Genomic DNA, 15,786 nt, shown 5'->3' with positions numbered 1-15,786 from the left:
TGGATTATTCCAGTACAGGCTTCCCCCTCTTCGGTGTTTTTGTTTGTTTGTTTTTTTCTCTAATTACCTTAGATTTCTGTGGATACCAACAACCATGTCTCCAAATATTCTTCATTGTCAACAAACCTCCAAGATGACTGAGAAATGAGGTGTTGAAAGCAAGTGATGTCCATCACAGAGTGAGGCAGGGACCCTGAGTTTGTAAACCAAATGGTAACTGATTTTAATTAGGCCAACAGAAAAAAATGTTATTTTTTTACTATAAGGACTACAGCATTTTAGTCAATCAGGATGAAAATGAGGCTTCAAAGTACTTGTGGAAATTTGAGGAAGAGGAGGAGGAAACAGAGGTTTGGACTAACTCAGGAACCTACCCTGAACTAATTTTCATTATTTAGTGTCCCCACAGTTTGTGGCTATTTCTGATAACGTTTTGATTAACAATTCTACATTGAAACCATTCATAAACCTTCCAAAATACAGTCTCCTTACTTTTAAAGTTGTCATTGCAAAGATCTAGGATTCTGAACTTTTTTCCTTGATGAATTTTGCCAACAAAATTCAAAATTGCTTTCCTCTGAGGTTCAGTGCCTTGTACAGTAAAACATTCACACTTTCTCTCTCCACCACCCACTTATGTGGTGACAGAACTACATCAACAAATTGCATCAAATCATGGCAAGTCTATATTTGAATACAGCTATAGACAGAATTATTTCAGGTGTGTAGTTTAATTATGCATCTGGGCCTCTCAGAGTGATTATTGACAATCTTTCATGATTGATAGTTTCTGCTTTGGGGTTTGTTGATTAGCTGTGATGTGTTGAAAGGTGATTTGAGTAGTTTTGTTTGTTCCTTGCTCAGATGGCTGCTCGAGTACTTCTGGCGTGAAACCCAACTTTGAAATCAGCCTACGCAGGTTTACAGAGACAGATCTATCACAGGGGCCAAAGGAACTGATTTGGAACATTATTGCTTCAGGGGAGGCAGGAATTCTCATGGCTTTGTGATTCTTCTCCTGCTTTTGGTTAGAAAAGCAGCATTGCTCAGATGCAGTCGTGAAGGAAACAGAAGTTGGTGTTGGGATATGGTGGCGCAGTGAAAACAGTGGAATTTTAATTGACAGCACTGGTTGTGCCAGCTTGAGTGATAAGTGTGAATGTGAGACACATTTCTGGTGGTTACATATGGGCTTCCACTGAATTTTCAGGTGTGATTAAACAGGTTGACTTTGGTAGGAATCCATCACAGACTGTAATTTCTTACTGCCTGATAAAGGCTGATCTTTAATGCCCTGTCTGTACGGATGTCATCAATGTGGGCAGTGTCCTAGGAATCCTGAAACCAGAACAGGTGACAGGAGAGCCAGAGCTGCCACGTTTTCCAACTGTTTCTTGTCTCTTACTGTCCTAAGATATTTTTGAGAAGGTGTCTGTATTCTTTGAAAGCATGGGCAAAATAAGGCTTAGTGTAGAAGATCAGGTTATATATATATATATTTAATATAAGATCTGGTCTCTATTAATTCGAGCAGTTAACCACTGTGTCTTGCTGGTCCTTTTCTCATGCTGAGAAATTGATTCACGTGAGGAAGCTTAAAAATACCAGGGCAGAATGGAAAATAATAACTAAACGTGTTTCTTTGATATCTGTGGGACAATTTGCATCAAGATGATTTTGCTGCTAAGATTTCACGTGAATTCAAGGAAAGGCTGGGCAAGTTCACAACAGAGAAATCCCTCAATGTCAGTGAAAAGTGCCTGACCAAAAATTGGTGGAGGAGCATTTTAATGAAATTACCCATACATACCTTGCCTTTTTCTTGGGTTTTTTAAGCTCTTTGGCTACTGTCAAAGCAAGCTATTGGGAATAAGTGGTCTTTGATTGACACACTGGTGCTGCTCTGTAATCCATCAAGACTTCAGCCTGCTTGTTTTGTAGGTTTTATTAAAAATGGTGTGGTCTTGTAACCAGAAATTTTACACTGGGGGAAAAAACCTTATTCTCTAATCATGTCAATATTGATTTTGTTTGTGTGCTCTTTTTTTTCAGCTCATTCCTTAATAATCACTTTTTCGTTTATTCCTTGTAGCTGTCATGCTGGTTATTTCCCAAAGTTACTGTTTTTCTGTTGTCTCCAAGTGTCTATAGATCAAACACATATTTTGCTACTGCCCTTGAGTTTCCCCCAGCCTAATAAATGCAAGATAGTTTTTTTCAATCATGTTTTCTTTCTGTGGCAAAACACAAAATATCTGAAACAGATTTGGGATTTCTTATTTTTAATGATGTGAGCTGCTCTGTGGGGGTTTGTCCACAAAAATTGGAAAAATAGGTATATAAGTTTCCACTTGGTTCCACATTTCTTGGGTACCTATTCCGTGTTGGCCCATGCAGGAAAATCAGAATGAATTCTGCATCGATGTCAAAAATGCCTATGAGGTTGTCATGACCTAGCCATACGTTTAGCCAGGCTCTTTGCTTTTTTGAGGCTTTTTGGTGGTGATTACCCAGCAATCTAAGCATAAAAAACAAATTAAAATGTTGTTCACTTCCCCTAGAAACCCAGTTTGCAGAACGGGAGCATTCCTGCTATCAAGGAAGCCAGCATGTAATGTTTAAGTGGTAGCTTAATGATGATAAAAATGGACTTTTATCATCAAGCAGGGGATTTTCAGCTGAACCACATAATTTCCACTCAGTTTTATTGTGTTTAGTCTTTTTGAGGATGCCCTTCCCCTGCCCTCTTTCTGTCTGTGACTGGAAGGTGCTGCAGGCAGCTTTGTTCCCTCTCTCCCCCAAGTCTGGCCCTCAGCATCAATCTCCTGTGGGTGAGGTGTCTGCATTTAACTCTGGTAAAATTAAAAACAGGCCTCTTGGCTGAACATTTTGGAAGTTTTTCTAAGTTAGGGAATCTCTGAAAGTTTTCAGCCAGATTGACAGGCGAGAAAATGCACTGTGGTTTGTCTCTCTTGTGCTAAAATTCTCTATTTTCCTTGAGTTTGATGCAGTGATGGAAAGCTTTGTCACATAAGCAATGCATCAGTTTAGCTCAATTATTTGCTGTATCATTGCCTGTGTGCTTAAGGAGTTACAATTTATTTATTTTGTTTAAATAAAGTCTTTGAAAACAGCCATTGACCTTTAGCATGAACAGTGGGGTGGGTTTATGTCAGAAGCTACAATTTATATCCTATAAAATCTGATTTAACCTTAAATGGTCTTTCTCTTTCCTGGGAAGTGCACACTATAACTTCTATGTAGAGAATGGCAGAATATCATTTAACTTAAACTTGTGCTGCAAATTTTATCCAAAAAATATATATAAAAAAAAATCTTCTTTAGTTACAAGCAAAGAAACTACCATAAGAAGGAAAAGTGTTGCACTGGCAACCCTCCTTCAATATGGAATAACTTAATTTTTTCCCCCACCTGATTTTGCAAAACCCAGCATTGAATAAGAGGCAACTGCATGACCCAGAACAAAATGAGATTATTTTAAATTTGAAGAGAAGGAAGCCTTTATCTTCATATTACTATATTATAATTTCAAAATGTCATAAATTTTGAAAATTTTTTAACCTTAACCTTTTTAACCTTCTGTAGAAAGTCTGGAAGTTTTCATGGAGCTTAGTTTAGACTTCTCTATTATAGTTACTCAGGCAAAATAAAGGTGAATTAAAAATCAAGCCTGACGTTCTAAATCTAAATTTTGGCATCAAAAGAAATAGTTTTATTTATTGCATTCAATAGAAAAATATAAATTACAGTTTCTGAAAAATCTACTTTTTTTTCAGGTGTCAAAAAAAAAAGTGAGAGAGTGCCACCAAACTTCACAAATTTGTGTTTTTCATCAGTAGAGTCTCCTGCACAAAGACAAAACAGAAAGGTAATAAAAAGTAATTTACTGAATTGTCCAAGTTGCCCTTCTCTGAGGAATTAAAATATTCTCCAACTTTCCCCATCTATTTATATGATGCTATTTTAATTGCATGTCAGTGGCCTGGAAAAGGGTGGGTGACGAATTGCACCCACAGGAATGCCTGGCACATAATTTTTTTTGGACTTTCAATTTGATGCAGCTCACTTGAGGCAATAAAGATGACATCTCCAGAAAAAGAGTGTATTACAGTCAACTTGATGTCACGATTATTAATCCCCAATCAATCCTAGGACTTCCTGGGACAAAATAAACTAAGAAAAAATAATAATAAAAAAAGCAGCAAATATTTGGTCTCCCCCCTCTTTGCACACACAGGCCAAATATTTAAAGAGTACAATGAACTTTCAGGTGCTAAGTAACCTTGTCAAAGATATCACAGGTAAAACTAAATAACTAAAAATGAAATTGTTGCATCTTTTATGAGAATCAAATACAAAAGCGGATTTATTTTTTTTTTTAAAGCAAGAGAGAGTGAAATATTATGACTGAATTGATAGGAATGATCATTGTGCAAACAGAGCAGTTGAATAGTTGCAGTAAAGGATAAGGAATCCAGGATTTGTTTTTTGGTTTGCCCTCAAGATTTGTTATACTTTCAAGTAGACAAGATTAAGCTACTCTTAACTTATTTTCTGCTAGGAGAAAAAAAAAAAGGTATTTTTCATGGAAAAAAATGTAGGAAAAATTCCTATTCTGGTCATTTAGCACTTCTGATTTCATCTGTTGAGTAATTAAAAGAAAATCTGACAGTGATTATGGATGAGTTTAGGAAAAAGAAAAAGTGTATTTTCTTTAAACTTCTCTATACATCTCAAAATTTTAAACAGCGCTAATGAAGATAAAATCACCAATGCTGCTGATTCAAGGCTCTGCTGTTTTATATAACATCTAGATGTTTATTTGCAAATCTGTATCTGACTCCTTTTGATGGCTGATCTTCATTTATGCAGCTCTCCTTAGAGGGAAGACGAAGATGGGGATCTTTCACTTCTGGAATGAGTGAAGGCCAGATCAGGCAATGGTCTCATGGTTTTTGAGGCAGAAACCTTGGATCCTGCATTTCTTGGGCCATGTTCAACCTCTGGATCTGTTGATAAGGTTTTAATCCTGTCCATCCCACAAGTGCCAGTGCACAGCTACCCCAGCGTTTACTGTTTTTCCCAGCAAGGCAAAACAAGTGGGATTTGAAATAATTTACCCATAAGTGATCCACAGCAGTCAGCTCTGAAGTACAAAAAAATAACAAATAAACCAAAGTCTCTACTTTCTGCTGAGGGTGGGTGAATGGACTCTTGTTCTGTCCCCATGAAGAGTGATCTCAAGAGAGGTAATTGACCTTTCTGATTCCATTATTAGATATCTGGTCAACCCTCAGTCTGACAAGTGAGCCATAGACAGATTTTTTTTTAATTATTATTATCATTCTACAGAAATGTGCTGAAAAGAAAATCTTTCAGTTGGAATACAAGGGTGTTGTAGTGATCTATAAATTCATTCTTGCTTGCCCAAAAAGTCCTACAAAAGTGAGATGCAAAGCCTGATATGTGAGTTTCAAACTATTCCAGGTGTGTTCACCTGCTGAGGGAGCCCTGGGTTTGCTCATTGGTTGTAGTGGATTTTATTTTTTTTTTCCATAATCACAACTTTGTGCTTTGGGTAAAGAAAAGTAGCCAGGCTGGGATTGACAAATAGTAGGAAATGCTTCCCATTTCTTGTCTGTAACAGGAATCCTCTTATGGTAGAGGTCTGCTGTTTCTTCGGGGCTGTGTTGCTTGTTTAATGCTGTTGATTTGCAGCCACGTTATTGACAATAAACCAATTACATTCCAGAGCGAGGATTTACTAGAAGATATTTTATAGGTCTTAAAAGCAGTGCTGTCAGGAAGGATGATCTGGAAAAGAAAATTGTCTTTCTCCAGCTTCAGTGGTGGGAGTTTCTGAGGACTGAGCTGTTTAGTGCGAGAAGACAAAGCAGGATGCAGAAATTGAGCTGTCATTTCCCATTACTGCAATGGGAGAGATGACCTGGGTCCCTGTACAAAGATAATTTTGTTTCACTCTTACCCTTGGCAAGGTTGATGACTGAAAGCCAAGCTTGATTTTTAGGTGAGGAGTCAATACAATGCAGGGCCATGTGCTCTGGAATTAAATGCACAAGAAAAATGAGGCTGAAGGGGAGGGAGGGAAGGAGAAAACCAGAAATCCTGTCACCCACTTTTGTCTCCCACTTCTATTGCAGGTTTCTTCTCTCTCTGCACTTCCTTAAGTAGGTATTGTTGTGAATACAAAAATAACAACCATAGCAAGAAAAAGAACTCCATCCAAGACCTGAACCAACTCCAAACCCTCTCAAAACAAATAAAAAATCATCCCTTCCCTTCCCACAACGTGGCAAAACTTGTGCTGTGGCTCTGCCAGGTTCTCAGGTGAAGGAAAACAAATCCAGTGATTCATAACAGTGCGGATGGTCCTTTGATTATTGCTTTTGGAAATGAAAAATATGGCCTGACTTTTCTCCAGCTGCTGCTAGATATTAAGCTGTCAACCTTCCAGTGTTCACTCAGCACAGGTTTTCAGTGAGGCACAGACTGTCACAGCTCAGTGATGATCGATCCTCAATACCACAAGTGCTTGCACCAAGTATCACCTCTCACAGCAAATGAGGAGGGTGTCCATCTGACCTCCCTTGCATTGATTTTATAGGTTTATTGCCTCCTGTGGGGGCACTTCCTGTTCATGTGGTGGGCTCAGAATTAGATCAGTCTTTTGTTTTGAGGATAATGGTAGCATTTTGGCAACTCTTTTATTTTATTTTATTTTTAAATTTTTTTGTGTCTGTTTTTAAATAAAAACAGGAAATTAACCCTTCTTTGTTCCTTAATCCTCTCTGGGTTTAATTCAGTCTTCACTGGTAAATCTATTTTATTGGAGGTGATTATGATACAAATTCTGCAGTGTTTGTCCTTTCTTGCTTATGCCTTGTAGAACATTTAGGGCAAAGATTCACACAGCAGCTCTCTCTGATACAAATCTTTACTGATTAAATTCATGTACTTGCTCAGATTTTCCTCATGGCTCTGAGAGCTAGATATATGCCAGAATAATCTTCTGATTATACCAAATATTAGTCCCAGATACCCTATCAGGAAAGCAACTTTTAGAGGTGGCTCCTGTTTTAAAGAGTTCACGTCCTGATTCTGACTTGTGCACAGGTATTGATCCCTATAAATCTAGGGGAAAAGTGATCCAATGGTGAATTCTGTGGGCTTAGAGCCTGGGAAGAGTCTGATTTAGGATAACATTTGATCATTTGAATTTCAGAGCAAAAGTTGGGGAAAAACAGAGTACCTCTTCACGAGGGAGAAAGCTGTGGGAGCTGAAACTTATCTGTTCACATTTTCTGTGGAAAAACACTTCAGAGATAAACAGGGCCAATTTTTATGACTGCCTGTATGGAATTTTATCTTGATCTTTCCATCCCTCTGCATGCCCTGTATTGGCAGTTCCACACAATCCTCAATTTTCTTTCACCATGCCAATGCTGACAGAGAATAGCAGATGTATTACTCTTGCCCTGTGCAGGTCTTAAAACAATTTTGCCCTCCCTGTATGAATCCTCACTTGTATTGTTTTACTCCAAAAAGGCTTTTGCTTAACAGCTGTGTGAAAGAAAAGGGTTGTATAATCTCTCTGCTCTCTAGCATATATATACATTGGGGTTTTCCCTGTTAATTTTTATAACAAATCTATTCTTTGCAAGTCAGCTTGTAAATTGATAGCAGCAATGTCTTTGAAAACAAAATCAAGGTGATATTAATTTCTGCTAAATATTCTACCTAATCCTGCAGACAGGGTGATTTTTTTTTTCCTGTCATTGGAAAGCATCTGTCTGATCTCCAGAATGATCAAAACAATTGTAATCTAAATACTTTCTTAATTTAATCATATTCCTTGTGAGGGGAGTGAGATTTTTGGGTTTTCTTTTTGGTTTTTTTGGTTTTTTTTTTTATTCTACTTAACAATTTCTTTAACTTCTGTGAGCAACAAATTGAATTATGAGCACTGTAGCCTTCAGCTAGTATGTGAACGATGCTATCAGATTGGATTGAACTGCTTATTTCATTGTCTAGATAAATGTTTGACTGGCATTGGGACCTAATAGGAGGGATAGTACACAAAATGCTGTCTGCTCAGTCCCTGTGAATGCATTTGCTTCTGCTGAGACAAACAGGTCACAAAATTGCTGCAACTTTATTGTTTTAATAGAAGGCAAGCACTACTTTTGTAATTCTGGCCATAAAAAGCAGATATGTTTAAAACTCAGGGGGTTTTGAGACTGGTGACTGGAATATCTGTGATTAACAATGGGTGATAACTTATTGATGGTGAAGTGGCTTGATGAATCTGACAAGAATATAAAAATACAGCCTCTGAATTACTTTTTGGGGTGTATAATTTTCCTTGGTGGTGGGGTTTTTGGTGGCTTTTATTTGTTTGTTTGTTTGGTTTTTTTTGAAAATGGTTGTTATATATTTATTAGCAGTAACCTCTGTGGAGTCTGTGGAGAAAAGGCTGCTTTGATGTCTACTCATGCACATCCATAGCTTTTGTTTAACTCTACAGTAACTTAAAGGGAAGACTGCACAACTCAGCATTGATTAAGCACTATTGAAAGCTTTCCATGGTCTGTGAAAGAGAAAGGATTTCACACACAAAGTTTAAAGAAAGTTATAAAACACTCAAACTTTGTCCCAAGGTAAAGAGATCTCTCTTCAATGACAAAAATCTTCATTAATACAGAATGAAGATAGCAACTTCCTTCTCCCAGTCCTTCCAGAACTTCAGCTTGAGGAAATTCAATGACCTGACAAATCTGCAGCCTTAGTCTCCAGCTGAATACAGGTTTTGATTAAATTGTGTGAGGTACATCTGCACTGCATGATGAGAGATGAGGTGGGTTGAAGGGTTAATTGTGTAGAGGTTGTTGTTTGAAGTGGCCAGACAGTCAGGTGATGGAGACTGTTTGTTTGGAGTGTGATCATAAGTTTTGTGAGTGCCCTGAGAGCACATTTTACTGCAGCTTTCTGTTGGGTGGTGAAGTCCAGGTGCAATTAGGCTGGCTTGTAAGATTAGGGCTGTGTGTATTTGGAATGGAAAACAGAAAATGTTAGAGGATAAAATAGCCCTAGTTGTGAAGTTAGTAACCTTTTGTAAAGTCAGGGTAAGACTGAATAATTATTGATTGCTGTGGTTTCAGGTAACCACGTGTATGTGATCAGATATTCACTGGCACTGTGCTCAGAGCCACGCTACACTTGATCTGGAACAGCTGGAGTAGTTAACTCAGAAATTAGCTGTGAATGTCAGGCTTATCCATCTGCAGAATAACCAAGACCTCTGGCTGAATTTAGTCACATTTCCTTTATTTAGTTGCAATTACTTGCAGGCTTGCAGTTGGACTATTACGTACAAGCGAAGAACATTTCTGATTTCCCCCTTCCTATTGCTATCATGAAAGTTAAAAACAGGGATTATGGCCATTCACTGAATGGTAGTTGTAGGAGTAAGAAATTCTCAGATACACCCTGCATTTCAAAGCGTGGCTGTTTGAATACATGGTCATTCCTGTAGTTGTAAGTGCCAGGGAAAACCACTTTGTGCACCACCGTCAGCCATACAACTCCCACAAAATTTTCAGGTTCAGTCATTTTACAGTAAGAGTGAGCTCTTAACAGGCTGGAAATTGCTTTTACATGGAAAAGGCTCCTTGCTGTCTGAAATGTGCCTTTTAGCTGTGAAATGCAGACTTGCAGCTGCTGTTTCCAAGTTTCCAGGCAAACCAAGCAAAGCTCCACAAGGAACCCATCTGTGTTTTGAGGGGCTCTGTTTCAGACACTTCCAAAAGCTTCTGTTCCTCAGGTCTCTGAAAACACCAAGAAAAGGGGCTTTGCTCTCCCCAGAACCAGATTGGTTTGGGGGCACTGGAGGAGAGAGCACCCCACAAGTCCCACAAGCATTCACTTTGGATTTGCCAGGTGGTACCTGGTGGTTGTTTTATGGGGACTGCTCTCCTGTAGGACTGTCTGCTGTGGTTAATAAAAGGTGAAGAAGGTAACCTGTTCTTCTTCAAACCCTTTTCTGCAGCTTTTTGGTTATCCAAACAGCTGGGAAACAACTTGCAGGGCTGTGTGGGGAAGGATGAGCTGTTACCAGTGATTAGAGGAATGAAGAAATCTGGTCCTGACCATGCTGAAACAGACTGAAACAGCAGATCCTGGCAGGTTAGGAGGGAAGGTCAGGAAGAAGCAAAGCCTGTAGGTAGAAAGAAATGCTGACCTGAAAAATTTGTACCCCTCCCCCCCAACCTTTTCCATAGCAATACCTGGAAAATTCCTTTAATTCTGCTTGCAGCTCTTTCTTTCAAAGAATCACCATTTTTTTGGTATGAACAGTTCAGTCATCTCAGGGAGGTAAGGAGCCTTGTTCAGTTATTAAGTATTTCCATTTAAAAAACTGTGCTTATTGCTAATTAGGGATACTGACAAAATGGGTGTGGAAAAGGCTGTCCCTTCCCCAGGAACAGACTTACAATGACTCAAGGCCTTGTGCCATTATTTTGGTTGAGGAAAAACTACACAGAACATTTTTATAGCCAATGTCTCTGACAGTGATTATGTATCCTCAGCTGTGTGTATAATTTGTAACTGGGTGAGTGAGTGAGAGGCACAGGTTGTGCTTCTAGAATGACTTAAAAACCTGGCTGGAAGGGAAGTTATGGAAGTTATTACAGTGCAAGGTTTGTGTCAGACTGTGGTTTGCGTGTCTTTGAAATTTAGTATTACGTACCCTGTAATTGTACCACAACTACTAACCTGCACAGGGAAGGTCAGTTGACTTCTGAATTTTTTATTTCTTCCTGTTTTCTTTCCTGGAACTTTTAGCTGAGTCTGTCATCAGGCTGAATATATGTGCCAGACTCTTGGATCAGATCATGTGTTGGTGTTACAATTTTCTTCATATATATATATATATGTAAGGCAGTTTGGAAATCTGACAGTTTCTCTTAATAGAACTGCTCCTCCCAAAATCATTTGGATTAAATCTAGAAAACTGATACTTGCTGAAAGCTTAAGAAAAGGTTATAGTAAGGAAATCATTTTATGTGTACAATCTCTAGTTTTTCTCCTGTCTTAATGGGGAATGTAAAGGAAAAAAATCAACATTCCACAGCCAATATCCTTGTTTGGGCTGAGAAATTGAGAAAAGATTCTTTCTCAGCTTTGAAGGGAGCAGGATAATTTGTCTGTTTCTCTCTGTAACACTTCCTATTCATTTCCTGCCTCAGTCTAAACAAACAGGCTGTCTGTGATTGTGTGACCCTGAGGTGTAAGAAGACCAGATTATCAAAAGACTCCAAATAGCAAAAATAAACAATCCCTAAGCCCCAGAATCAATTCTTTCCTTTTCAAGCAGAATGCTAGCACTGGATGTTGCTCACAACACGTTACCTGGAGCACTGCAAGCCCCACACCTGCCTGGAGCCCCAGTGGAAGGATGGCAATGCCAGCTGCCCCTGCAGGAAAGGAAATCACCCTCCAGTCTCTGACAGATCAGTGGTGCTGACCAACAGCCCCCAAAAAACTGGTACAAGCAAATTTTTCTATACCAAAGGTGTGCTGTTGGCAGACTCTTGTTTAGAAGATATTATCTCTTTTGGTTAACCCAGGATTCATCTCTATAATTTGAAGCATCATTTACAAACTCTGGCATCCCTATAAAACCCCTACTTCCCTTGAAAGCTGGCAAATCACATCAGCTTTCTGAAATGTTTTTTGAAGCCATCCCAAACTGTATGGTGCATTATCAAATCCATTTTAATTAAAGCTCAGTTTCAGTTGATAGCCTCAAGCCTTAAGCTCCATAACTCAATTCTTCTCTCAACCATGTTGAGCAGACTCATGCTGAATTTTGAGCTTAATATCAATCTGCACAGAGATTTTTCAGAAGGTGTTTCTTTGCAGTACTACTTACCTGGTACAATTTAAAGTGGAAGGAATCTCATGCTCTTACATGGCTGAAACAACATTGCTAAAAAAAAGGAATTTACTCTGATATCCATAATGATTTGTGGCCCCATCAATAATGTACTTTTTCATAGAGGAAAACCACATAATCCACATAAAGTCAGGGAAGAGTTGAGGCTGAGTTACTCTTTCTTGTCAGTAAGTAGAGGAATAACCTTTTCCAGAAACACAAAGGGAAAGGCATTTGGGACAAGCCAGCCTAGATTTACCAAGGACATGTCTTGCCTGAGCAGTTTCATTTCCTCTCTAATGAGATGAATGGTGTGCTGAGAAGGGACGTTGTTTCTCTCCTTTTAGCAGGGTCTTTGGCAGGGTTTCCCACATTTGGTGAGACGTGGACTTGACAAGTGGATGAGAGAGTGTAAACTGTCTGGACACTTCAGAGGTTGTGATCTGTGGCACAAACTGATGGCTGATCACTCCCAGAGGTGGATGCTGATGCCAATTCTATGTGAACTTTCCAGTGTCAGCCTGATTGATGGGTTAGAGATGCACTCACAGGAAATTCACTGTATGATTTCAAGGTGGGGGATAAATTTGGAGTGCCGGAGAGGTCAGGCTAATGTTCAGAGAGAGCTGGAGATGCTGGAGAAAGGGGATGGACTGCAGGACATCAGCAGAGGTCCAGTCCCTGGGCTGGGGTCACCTTGCAGGGCAGCATTATCTGGGCAGAGAAACACCTTTGGAGAAAAGGATGCAGGGGCTCTGAGCACAGCAAATTTATTTGTGTCTTCAGAGTCCTGACTCCACTGTTAACCTTCTCAAACTCAAGCATAAGAATAATGATATATCCTCAAGCTTCAGCCTCTCTCTAAATAAGCACGTGGTCAGGATGGCAGCTGGTGAAATAACCATGCATCAGTTCTTTAGCTTGTGGAATGGAACAAGTTGTATGTTGGGAATAAATGTACCCGCACATCCTGTTTCTGCTGAGATTACTCACACACCAGCTACTGTGCTGATTCATTCTCTGGAATTATTTTCAGAATGTCAGAACTGAGGGGAAAAAAAAAGGGGGGTTTCTTCTGCAAGTAGAAGAAATTATAGACTGATGGGAACTCTTTTTTTAAGATGTTTTTATAGAACACATTTAGGCACTAATTCTTCTCAGCAACTAAAGAGTCTCTCATGAATGCACATCCGTCTTTTAGCAGTTTAAGAATGGCAAAATTCAATATGTGCTGGCTAATCCTTATGAAATTCTCTTAGTAGTTGTGAGCTGTTATGTCATTAGGTAAAAAAATACCTTAAAACTGAATTTATGCAAGGTGTTTGCCCCTGCCATAAACATGTGCATTCTATCAATATTTTTAATATTCATGTTGTTTATTGTTAAGCTACTCTTTTTCAGTTAAGAGTTATTTTACTTAGAATGTGTGGAAATAGTTTTAAGGAAAGCAGGTGAAATTTTGACAGATCACATTTGCATTTAGAAATATTTTGCCAATCCAATTGATTACCATGATTTGAAAGAGGATCCTGGCCAGATTAATCCCTTGAAGTGCTTTCCTAATGTCAGTGGAGCTGCAGAAGGAAAGGGTGATTCTACAAATTCTATGTTGCTGTTAATGAAAGGCCTGGCTGAGTCAGGTTCTCAGCATTAGTGAATAAAAATTCCCTGTAAACCCAGAGGAGGTCAATCCACAAGTCTGCAGCCCTGTTGTCCAATCTGTAATGACAACCCCTGTCACCTGTAGCTTCTCCCCTTGGTTCCTGCCAGAAAAAAGCACCCAGTCTTTTTCCTTTCACTGAGTTGTGCCAGGATGTGCTGATTTTGTCAAGCAGAATCCTCAGCTCTGATAAACTGGGTGGAGACACGACACAGGAGAGGGCTGGAGGTGCAAATCTTTCAGGGGTGTCTGTAAAAGTTTATTCAGTTTTCCCTGTCTGGAGTGGAAAATGACAGATTTCAGGACTTTGAATGCTGAGGAACAGGTACAGGGAGCCTGGGCACTGAACTAATCCTTTCTGACAAGCCTTCTGTCATGTATGGAAAGAGTTTCACAAAAAACCAGACAGCCTGAGATCTCCATTTGATTACATTTGATAGATTACCCTTGGCAATATTTGTCAATAAAGGTTGCCTTGCTAGAAAAGCATCACCTGCTCTCAAACAAGCAGCACAAGCATGTTGGTGTCTTTAAGCAGTGATTTTGTGCTGTGTGGAAAAGACCACATTCTGGAAACTCTGATCAACAAGACTTGAATTGTTTGGCAGAAGAGTTTTTATTTTTTCTTTCTTCCACAATATATATATTTTTTAAAAATTATTCATCTCAGTGAAGGTAAAGGCACTAACTGGAAAGGCATTTTTGGTGTGTGAACAGGAAGGAAACCACAAAATCTGCTGCATCGTCCCCAGCTGCACTCAGTGACCAAGATAATGTTTTTTTTCTCTCCAGTTAAAATCATATCTCTCCCCCAGCATTTGCTAAAATTCAGTTAGCCTAAATAACACCTGTGTTTCCCATGTGATCTTCATCCAGCACTTGGTGAAGGCTGAGATGCATCTCTGAGTGCAGCCCCAGCAGTTAGCAGTGCTACTTTGTACATAAATATACAATTTTTAAACTATACATTCCCATATTTTCTCCCTGTCCCTTCTATTCAAGTGCTTATAAACATGATTTTTAACTTCTGACAGCAAGTAAGGACAATTGCAAACTATTTCACTTTATTTTTCTTGCACCAGGACACCTTGGTTTGAAATGCTGGTGAAAGCAGAATTCTAAACAGAAAGACTAAAGGGACCTTTTAATCTCACAAAATCTTCTGTAAATATAAATTAGTTTCATAAACATAAATATATTTTCTACTCTGTTGCACCTAAAGGTTGTTCTTCAGCAATGAAAATATAAATCAAACAGCTGCAGATGTCTTAGTTATTTAGGATTAAATGCCTCTTCCACTATCAGATTAAGGTTCCACCCACATTTTCATATTTATTTTTCAGTTGTTCTTGTCAGATGTTCTTAAAAAATTAACCAGGTCACTCCAAATCATGAGATTGATTAGAGTTGTGCATTGTTAATCACCACTTCTGCCACACTAATTCTACTCAGAACTCCTGTAATGAACCAAAATTTAGGGTTAATCATGTCCAAAGTTATATTTCACATCCTGATTTTAGTGTCTGCTGCCTGTAAAAAGGAAAATTGAAATGCAGAACTACTGGTAGGAGGGTTTCTTTTTCAGATTTTAAGTTAAAAACACCACTCTAGTAGGATGAAAATTAATGTTAGAGTTAAATAAAATCCATTTAGCTATGTATTCTTATCAGATTATCACAGTCTTCCTAAACAATGGTTATTTTGATATTTGTGGAGAGGAATGAACTGATTCATACAACTGTGACTATGGGTTTGGTTTTTTTTTTGTATTATCTAAAATCCTCTATGTCTGAATTTCCTCATGCTCAATGATAGCACTTAATAATTTGTGTGCAACTATAGCCTTTCAAAATGTGTGTTCCTAAGATCATTTCAACATCCTTTATCCCTAAAGAGACTCAGCTATTTCTCAGTAAAACCTGTGGAATGTTGAGTGGTACCATGTGCTGCATCAGGGAGGTCACTCTTGAGCGCTGACCAGCCAAGCCCAACTAGAACTGTCTCCATTTCCTCTAAATTAATGGTTTTAGGGCCAAAAGTTTGAATAATTTTCACAGAGTAATCTGAATTATAGAAGAAGCAAATAAGCCCATAGGTTTGCCAAGTATGATTTATTTTCATATTTGTGGCGCTTAATGGTTTTTGTAAA

General features: G+C 38.7%; 1 long non-coding RNA gene across 1 annotated transcript in view; it reads left to right on the top strand.

Moving 5' to 3' along the window:
* The window catches only part of LOC148184960 (uncharacterized), a 46,451-nt gene extending 39,627 nt beyond the window's left edge, over positions 1 to 6,824 (top strand). The window contains exons 4-6 of the long non-coding RNA XR_015771882.1: positions 3,798 to 3,889; positions 4,894 to 5,270; positions 6,183 to 6,824. This is a non-coding gene — a long non-coding RNA (uncharacterized LOC148184960). The remainder of the gene's footprint in view (positions 1 to 3,797; positions 3,890 to 4,893; positions 5,271 to 6,182) is intronic.
* Positions 6,825 to 15,786: the final 8,962 nt, after the last annotated feature.

This window comes from Pseudopodoces humilis, chromosome 2 (assembly GCF_049639895.1).
Source record: "Pseudopodoces humilis isolate 2021_Gansu_Grassland_sample_001 chromosome 2, ASM4963989v1, whole genome shotgun sequence".
Classification (NCBI taxonomy): Eukaryota; Metazoa; Chordata; class Aves; order Passeriformes; family Paridae; genus Pseudopodoces; species Pseudopodoces humilis.
Note: the sequence above shows the minus strand (reverse complement) of the source record. Positions and strands in the feature narration are given on the sequence as shown.